Source organism: Nelumbo nucifera, chromosome 2 (genome assembly GCF_055504915.1).
Source record: "Nelumbo nucifera cultivar China Antique chromosome 2, China Antique-T2T, whole genome shotgun sequence".
NCBI lineage: Eukaryota > Viridiplantae > Streptophyta > Magnoliopsida > Proteales > Nelumbonaceae > Nelumbo > Nelumbo nucifera.
The window spans coordinates 33,477,776-33,487,289 of NC_142650.1; the positions used below are offsets into that span (position 1 = coordinate 33,477,776).

The 9,514-nt window shown below is 34.7% G+C and overlaps 1 pseudogene across 1 annotated transcript; it reads left to right on the forward strand.

Annotated features, from left to right (window-relative positions):
- The first annotated feature begins 1,434 nt into the window (after nt 1-1,434).
- Nucleotides 1,435-7,766, forward strand: LOC148802080 (cysteine-rich receptor-like protein kinase 15; annotated as a pseudogene). The gene is made up of 7 exons (XR_016082440.1): nt 1,435-2,260; nt 2,485-2,640; nt 4,530-4,690; nt 4,864-5,074; nt 6,517-6,754; nt 6,943-7,084; nt 7,246-7,766. The product of XR_016082440.1 is annotated as a cysteine-rich receptor-like protein kinase 15 (transcript).
- The last annotated feature ends 1,748 nt before the right edge of the window (nt 7,767-9,514 follow it).

Here is a 9,514-nt window from a genome sequence, read left to right on the forward strand (position 1 = left end):
TAAATATTATTTATATTATATATACATTAAAATATATTTAAATGTTATTTATATTTTAAGTGATTCTATTTTTTCAAATATACTTTTAATTAACTTTAATTACATAATTAACAGTAAATTGGTTAATTTCGTTATCTTACTTAATTAAGGAATGAAGAGAAATGGTGGTGAATTGACAAAATACTTTTGCAGCCGTGTATTGAAAAATATTCTCGATGTGCGGTTTTAAGTGCTATAATATTGGTGCGAAGCGTGCTCTGTGAGGAGCAAATTCAACAAGCTAAAACATACAAACACAACAACCCTTAAATTGACTGCAAATTAAGGTGCTGAATCGATCAATAAGTTACTAAAGAAAAGGTCAATAAAGTGCATTAAACAAAATGAGATTTTCATTAACAAGGAAAAGCTATATCACCAAAACCTATGTGGTGTGAGGTGTGCAACTGTATAAATTAAACTAGCCCGGCCTGATGGTTTAAGATAAAAATGTAGGGAGCTGGGAGGACTTTATTGTAGTGATCGATGCCAAACATCCTCTAAGACAAAGAAGAGAAAGCTTTTATTATGATCGTCAAAATACAGGAGTAGAGGTTATAGGATTGTTAAAAAACACAAGGAATTGAAGGTTTTTATAATTTACCCTGTTGGTTATATAAAGTTTAAATGCCTATGTAGTAGCACTACTTATACTTGTCATTGTTCCCAATTATACAAATTCATAAAGATTTATAAGGCCGATTGAACAATAAAATTAAACCCCTTAATTAAATGACCTGAGAATGAGATGCCATCGTTTCGTTTGTTAGTGTAAGCCTTTCTGTAAAGCCTAAGAGATCAATGAGACAGATTGAATGCATTTGTTTTCATTTGCTTTTGAAATTGTCACATCGGCAAATAAGAAATCATCTTCTTCAACTTTGTTTTTTATTTTGAAAGGTAAAAAAAGTTGGTTTTATTTCAAAAAACAACACATATATTTTGAACTATAAAACAAAAAAGTTATTATGTATAATCATTTTTAAAACAAAAAGCAATTCTTGTAGTATAGTAATTATATAATTTATGGAACACAATACTAAATAGCCAATGCTTTGTAGTGTTTGTTGTTAAAAACAAACATTTGATTTAATTTGTTTTTAGAACCGACAACAGTGTGAAAAACAATTCACCTAACTTGTATTGTACAACGCCCCTTAATAAGTTTGATGAAAACCACCCTTGATAATTTTCGTAAGCCTCAGTATGAAGGCGTAAGTATATATAGGACAACTTCATTGGCATCAGGAGGGCTCAAATCACTCCAACCCCTTAATTAATTTTGATGAATTTCATTGGTTAATGAATGTAACCTTTAGGGGGCTTTATGGGACACTTGAACTTAACCTTTAGGTGGATAAATAACTTTCCAGACAAACTCCAAAGCCTGTGAGTCTTCCCATACAATGAGGCAAGCTGAAGCTCCCGCTATCTTGCTGTCTTCTCTACTCTTTGCCCTACTTGTTGGTCATAGCGCGGCCGATGATTACTTGTTCCACATTTGCATGGACAGAGGCAACTTCACCAGCAACAGTGCATATAAACAGAATCTGGATCTCCTCCTCTCTCAGCTTTCCACTGCAGCAGCAAGCGATAGCTTTTATAGCGTCACGGCTGGCCAGATTCCGGACAAAGTCTATAGTCTTTTCATGTGCAGAGGAGATGTTAACTTGGATGTCTGCCAGGCATGCGTCCAAGCTGCGAGTGAAGACCTTGTGAAACGTTGCCCCTACCAGAAGGAAGCAATCATGTGGCATGATCAGATACTCGAACCGATCCATCTTTTCGACTTTGGATTCAGACCCATCTGGATCCGGTTATTGGAGAAGTTTTAGATATGTTTCCGATGTTAGTCAGCTTGATGAAGCACTGAATAAAACGCTCCCTGCTCTCATTGCCCGTGCCGCCTTCGATCCTTCCAGCAGCAAAATGTTCGCGATCGGAGAGGCGGCTTTTGGTCCGCTGCGGACTGTATATTGTCTTGCACAGTGCACTCCGGATATATCTCGAGCTGATTGCTCATTTTGTCTCAAGACAGCCACCACATATTTAACAACAAATTGTCATGGGAGGGAAACTGGAATGCAACTCCGGTCAAATTGTATTCTGAGGTATAGCATATACCCATTCTATCAATCCCTACCTCCTCCGCCACCATCGGCTCCCTCGCCACCGTCAACAAACACCACCGTAACAAACACAACAACAGCAGCAGCAGCAGGTATTTTTATGATCGATCTTTCATGCATATATCTCTGTGTAAAATATGCAATATATATTTCTTTGTTTTCCTTTCTGCTGTAATTCATAGTTGGGTACTGGCTTTGCGGTCGGTGCTTGATTTTGTAGATTGTATGAAATCTACAACTTTTGAGAGTATTGTTGAAAATTTAAGATTTTCTCGGAAAGCCGACAAGTTTAACTGCCACATGTATGTGTCTGCAGACAATAAGCAAAATTCGTCTCCTGTTGCTATTGTTATCGCCATTCCAACAGCTACAACACTTACAGTTCTATCCAGTCTTTGCTTCTACGTATATAGGAGGAGGAGGAGAAGCAACAGCAGCAAGATGATGAGAATACCAGAACAAGACGTTGACGGTACGGTAACAATTATTTACTTGTTAATTTGCAATATGTTTGTTAGAGTAGTTCAAAAAAATTTGACAATAAGGCTCAGTTTTCGATGGAGTGGTATAAATACAAATATCTAGAGTGGAAATTTGACAAAAAAAAAACTTCTATTTTGTTTCAAATTTTAATTTATTTTATTTGATTTCAGTACAAATGAAGTAAATTAAAACATAAAGAAGTAAAACCCCAAAACAAAATTAAACAGGAATTTGAATTTTTTTCCGATCCGCCATTTCTAATCAAACTGGCCTGACGGTTAAGACTGTTTGGCCTACCAGGGGGCAACATTTCCTGCTATTTCACCCCAAACCGTTTGTTTGTCAAAAAGAAAAAACAAACATTGACCTAATCAACAACAGTGACCCAAAATTAAATGTAATTAATTAAGGCAAGGGAGTGTGTTTTCAAAACTAAAACAACTGTGAGTTGAAAACAATATAATTTTGTTGATGTAACCGTAATGTCACATAGGCCAAAGTGCTAAACACGGCAACACCCCCTTTCAACATAGGGAGAATGACGGTTCAGCCCCTATAAAGTCAATTGTTGATGGCGGCTAAGATTGTTCAACCATTTTTTAACTGTCACAACTTACAATTGTTTGTAGAAACCGTCAATCTTGCTTGCATACATGAATGATGTGACATGGTTGAAATCGACAATGACCCTGCCCTAATTCAACTGTTATTCAACATTATCAATTAGAAATAATTAGTGATTAAAGAAATCAATTATTTAATGTAATTCATGTATTATCTGAATTACTTAAAATACCTCTAAGTTTCAGAACCTAGTTAAAGTATTCCTGAACTTTTTGTAAATATGATCATATTACCCTTTGTCATTAGTTTCATTATATTTTAGTTATGCGATGTCAAGTAACGTGTTTAAAATTTCATAATCCCAAATTTGCCTTGTCAGAACCTGGGTTCTCTTTGATAAAACCTGGACTTCATTTTTGGTAATAAATAAACATTGAATTGAAAAAAAAAACAAAAGATAAAGAAAATACAACGGTTCTAAGCAATAATATATATATTATGTATGTATCTATTTATTTATAATATATAGGGTAAATTTCTTAAACTATCCTTATGGTGTTAATTGATTAAATGCATCCTTAATGTTTGAAAATTGACTGATGCTACCCCTACTGTTTCAAAAAATTATCATTGTTATTAAAAATATTAACATTAGGTGTAAAATACCCGTTTTGCCCTTAAATCATATGTGAAGATCTAGGGTTTCCTTATATCATAATTACTGTTTTCACCTGTTCCGAGGATGGACAACCACCGCCGCTGCTGCTGCAACTTGAACCAGCGGCGGTAGCAACTTCCTTTCTTCCTCATTTTCTTCTCTTTTTCTTTCTCCCTTGTTCTGCCACCGCCGCTGCAACTCAAACCAACAGGGTAGTAGATTCCTTTCTCGGAATAATCTCAGTCTACCCAAATGTTATTCTCTCGTTGTTCCCAGAAGAGCTCTTGAAGAAACCAAAACTGGTCAAATTGTATTCTGAGGTATAGCATATACCCATTCTATCAATCCCTACCTCCTCCGCCACCATCGGCTCCCTCGCCACCACATACAAACACCACCGTAACAAACCAATGTAGCATTAATTAATCCCAACAGTTCATATCATGTAATTTATTTATAGCATATTTTTTATCATTAACCATTAATTTGATGCCCACTTAAGTTTTATCAAATAAAAAAAAAATAAAACTTAATTTGGTGTCCAAATAACTTACATCTAGCTTTATAGCCACCTGAAATCACACCTGCTTTAAAGAAAACAAAATACGAGTAACGCTTCTATATCTCTCTCTAGCTCTAATTTGATCTTTTTGAAGCTCAACTTCACCATCTCTGTTTGCTATTTTGTATTGAAGATGCGGATGAAATTATAAGCGCAGAATACTTGAAAATTGACTTTGATGTAATAAGAGCTGCAACAGATAACTTCTCTTATGCTAATAAGATTGGTCAAGGTGGATTTGGCATCGTTTATAAGGTAATGAGATTGCAAGAATATTGTCATAATGACAAGTCAAATTATATTTACATATTAACATGTTAGATAATAGAATAAGAAAAGTCTTAAGGTTATAAAGTAGGTTTCTGTTCATTTTAGATGAGATTTTATTATGAATTTCTCTCATATATCTTTGTGGAATATATCCTTAGGGTACATTCTCAAATGGACAAAATGTGGCTGTGAAGAGGCTGTCTAAAATTTTTGGACAAGGAGAAGTAGAATTCAAAAATGAGGTTCTATTAGTAGCCAAGCTTCAACACAGAAATCTTGTGAAGTTGTTAGGGTTCTGCTTAGAAGGGGAAGAAAGGTTACTCATCTATGAATTCGTGCAGAATGGGAGTTTGGATAACTTCATATTTGGTTTGTCTCTACCATTTTGAATTATATTACTGTCTTACCATTTGACAAGCATGAGTATACAATATTACAAGGTTTCGAATCACCAAATTGGGGCCCGAATGATCATATGTTAGCACATGGCTAAAACCAACTCTCTCTCTCCTATTTCCCATCAAACCAAAATACATCCTTTGGAAATGAGTATTTAATTTAAGGGTTAGATAGAAGATAGAACTGTAAATGGATGTTTCTGGCTTTTGGAATTTTTATTGGACAACAAATGTCCCTCTTTAAAGTTTTAATTGGAAAACAAGCAAAGGCAAATTGCAATTTTACATCTTCATTTAGTATTGTTTATTTGATAAGAAGATACAAAAGTACTTATTTTGTTCAATAATTGAAAAATAATCTATAGCAAAAATGTCATTTTGCATTTTCCATTTAATGTTTATTTATGCTATTATAACAGTGTGCATAATCGTGTGGAACTTTTGTTTGATTAAACTACCCCAATTTTTGAAAAGGACAAAATTGTAATTTGAAAAACCACTATTCACTTCATCCAAATCCCTCTCATATTAAGTCTCATATTTGAAGTATTAACTCTCATTAACATTCATTGAATCATTTTCTTGACTAGAATACCCTTATTTTTTAATTTGGTTCTTCTCTAATTGTAAAGGCACAAAATGTAATTTGAATTACCACATTTCTCCTCATTCAATTCCTTCTCATTATGTCTTATCTTAGGGTTTTAACTCCCATTTTTATTGAATCCTACTTTTAAGATATTATTTAATTGTTTTCCTATTTGGTGACAAATCAACAATTCAACATTTTGGGTCAAAATGTGTCAATCCTAAATGTCATAGTGAAATAATAATAAAATTAAAAAAGATAAGAATATACAAAAGTATAAAAATACAAAAAGAATTTGTAGAGAACATTTAAGCACATTTCTAATATATATTGTATATTCATCATATTAAACAAAAATAGATTACAAGCTATTCAACATGGTCTAGCATCAGGAAATGTATTAAGATGCACATGAGCTAATAAGTCCTTGCAAAAATCTATTATATATAACGATATTATCTCTTTAGATTATGAGGAGGGGAAATTATCTTTCTATTTTTAGATTAAAGGAAATAAAATAACCACTAGGATGATTGGTGGATTGGTGGTCTATTCCTTTTTTTTTTTTCCCTTTGCATGTGTAGACATGTGAATTTTTAAGCCAAATAAATTGGCACTAGCTACATGCATATTAATCGCCTTATTAGTATTTAGGATCCGTTTGATTTGCAGTTAGAATTGGAATCGAAATCCTTCGGAATTGAAATTGAAATAGCCCATTCTAATTCTGGTTCTAGACCTTTATTTCCGCAAACCAAATGGGTCCTTAATTCCAAAATATTTGAGCCATTTCTCTTTTTTTTTTTCTTTGGTGAATGTCTTAGATCCAACTAAGCGTATTCAGTTAGATTGGAACACACGATACAAGATCATAAGAGAAATTGCTCGAGGACTCCTTTATCTTCATGAAGATTCTCGAATTAGAATTGTCCATCGGGATCTTAAAGCCAGCAATATTCTTTTAGATGGTGAGATGAATCCAAAAATTTCAGATTTTGGCATGGCAAGGCTCTTTGTGGTTGATCAAACTCAAGGACTTACAAATCGAATTGTGGGAACATTGTAAGTCAAATATACCCTCTTAGTTAATTAGTATTCCGCTAGTCAAAGGGATGTATTAATTGCTGAAAGACCAAACAGGGTTGTTATACATTTAATTGTTCACAATTGCAACATTAAATAGTTTTTTTCTACTAACGACTGATGAGATTATATTCTAAATTGTAACATAACTAATTATCCTAATGCAGTGGATATATGGCGCCGGAGTATGCAATGCATGGGCAATTCTCAGTCAAGTCGGATGTATTTAGTTTTGGTGTTCTACTGCTAGAAATTGTTAGCGGACAAAAGAATAGCTACTCCAATCATTCAGAAAATCTTCTTAGCCGTGTAAGTATATACATGGAGTTATAAAAAACTTAATTTCTTTCAGAAAAAAAAGGGTTAATAATATTATTATATGAAACAGATTACAAATGCTAAAAAGAAGATTAAATTGTTAGGAACTTATTAATTAACCACTGGATGTATGAGTTGGTTAAATTTTGCAGGCTTGGAGATGTTGGAATGAAAGCGCATCATTAGAGTTCACAGATCCAACTCTAACAAAAAATTACTCTAAAGTTGAAGTGTTGCGATGCATTCACATTGGATTATTATGCATTCAAGAAAACATAGCTGACAGGCCAACCATGGCTTCAGTTGTTCAAGCGCTCAATAACAACTCTGGACTGCCTATACCTTCAGCACCAACCTTCGTTATCCCTGGTAAAATGGAGGCCAGCTTGTCATCTAAAGAAAATTATTATCCGACGCCTGCTGAGTCGGATCAATCCACAAGTAATGTGTCAACTACCAAGATATGCCCTCGATAATAGTCGTGGTTGGAGGATATTCAATTCTCATAAACATGATATGTAGCAACTAAATGTAATTTTAAGTTCTTTTAATTTGTTGGGCTTAGCTTAATTTACTCATTTACATGGAGGCTTGAAGACATCCATCCAAACTGCTATTGTATGTCAAGTTTGTCTATTGTGCATTTTCACTATTTACCTTTTGCTTTGTCAATAAAGACCACCATTTAGTTTCTTTTATTTTCCAATTTTATTTCAACAGAGAACTAGCATAACCTAATTGTGGAGCCTCAACCCTCTGAGGCCAAGTTGATGAACCTTCATACCCACAACAGGCCGTTCGTTGTTATGTTAATAATTATATTTCATATGTGATATACAGATAAAAAAATTTAATAGTTCATTTGGTTTGCAGTTGGAATTGGAATTGGAATGATATGTTAATAATTTAAGGGTTTATTTAAAGGCAAATTTGGTTCCAAGGCTGGTTCCACCAAGGCCAACTAAGGACGGTTCATCGGGTCGGTTTGGGTAGGCTAAACCCCTAGACCCTAGAACCAACCTGGGTGGGGGTCGGTTCTAAGAATTTGGAATCAGACCCTACCCTATAACAGATCGGGTAGCATCGGTTCAAAGTCGGTTCCATACAGTTCCAAGTAGAACCTATCCATTTGCTCACCCCTACTAACACAAACCAACTTTATAGTACTTTACCCATTTAAAGGCATCTGCTAATTGGTCACCCGTAGCAATGTATTGCACATGTAGTAAATGCTTCATGACAAGATATCGCAAGAAATGAAAGTCTACTTACGTTATGAGTACAAGAATGGAAAATTGGGTGAGGGATGTCAATTGGATTGGATTTGGTACAATCTGATCCAATCCAATGCGAGCCCATTACAAATGGACCAGGTCTAGTCCAATCCAATGAATATTTTAGACCAGTCCAATTCAATGTTTGGACCGTCCTATCTGTTCAAATTCATTTTAATTTAGATTGGTTTTAATCCAAACCTGGTCCATTGATACCTATATTCTTATCTTCTATCAATAAACTAGATATTGGTTAAATCCAATCCAATCCAATCCAATATAAATTCATTACAAATGACTAGGTTCAATCCAATCCAATAAATACTTTGGACCATTGAGTCTGGACTGATCCAATTGAATATGTCTTGTTGGTCCATCCATTCCGTCCAAATTGATTTTGGTTTGGACGGGGACCAATCCAAAACCGATTTGTTGATACCCTTTCGGGTGTCATGTCAAATAAGTAGCTCCAATCTTGTCACACCCAATCAGAGGTGGTGAAGGAAGAGGATGCTCCAAATCCATTAACAACAAGCAAATCCCTATCACCTGATTGGCAACATTAGCACAAGAGTGGAATTTGGACCTTGTTCTTGATTGTGCAACTGTGGCCTACTGCATTTGAGAATGCTTCAGGAGAGCAACTTGAAGAATTAAATTCCAACCCATAATCAATAGTAAATTTGAGGTATCTCAAAATTCTTTTGACAGTTAGCCAATGCTAACCTATTGGCAAATCAGATTTCCTACCCACATTCTACCTGCCTTGAATTGTAGCAACACATCCCCATCTTATATTGTGAGATGTGTGGTTGGAGTGTACTATGGGTTAAGTGCAGGTAGAGAAAGTGAGTAGAAAATGTAGATTGATTTGTTGGGGCATGTAAGAATTGACAAACTTTGTTGATTGAAAAAGGTATTTCTAGTTGTGCAAGAGTGAGATATTGGAGTGCTCCTAACACTTCTATACTTAACTAGGTTAGTAAGTTGGAACAGGAGAGCAATTTGGCATGTAACATGCATGTTGGCTCATTTCAACAAGTTAATTAATAGTGTACATGTGTTGGCCAAGTATGGGACTTAAAGAATTTTTAGTGTGCTCAATACCAAGAAGTGCACATGACCGTATTGAGGACAAACACAGACC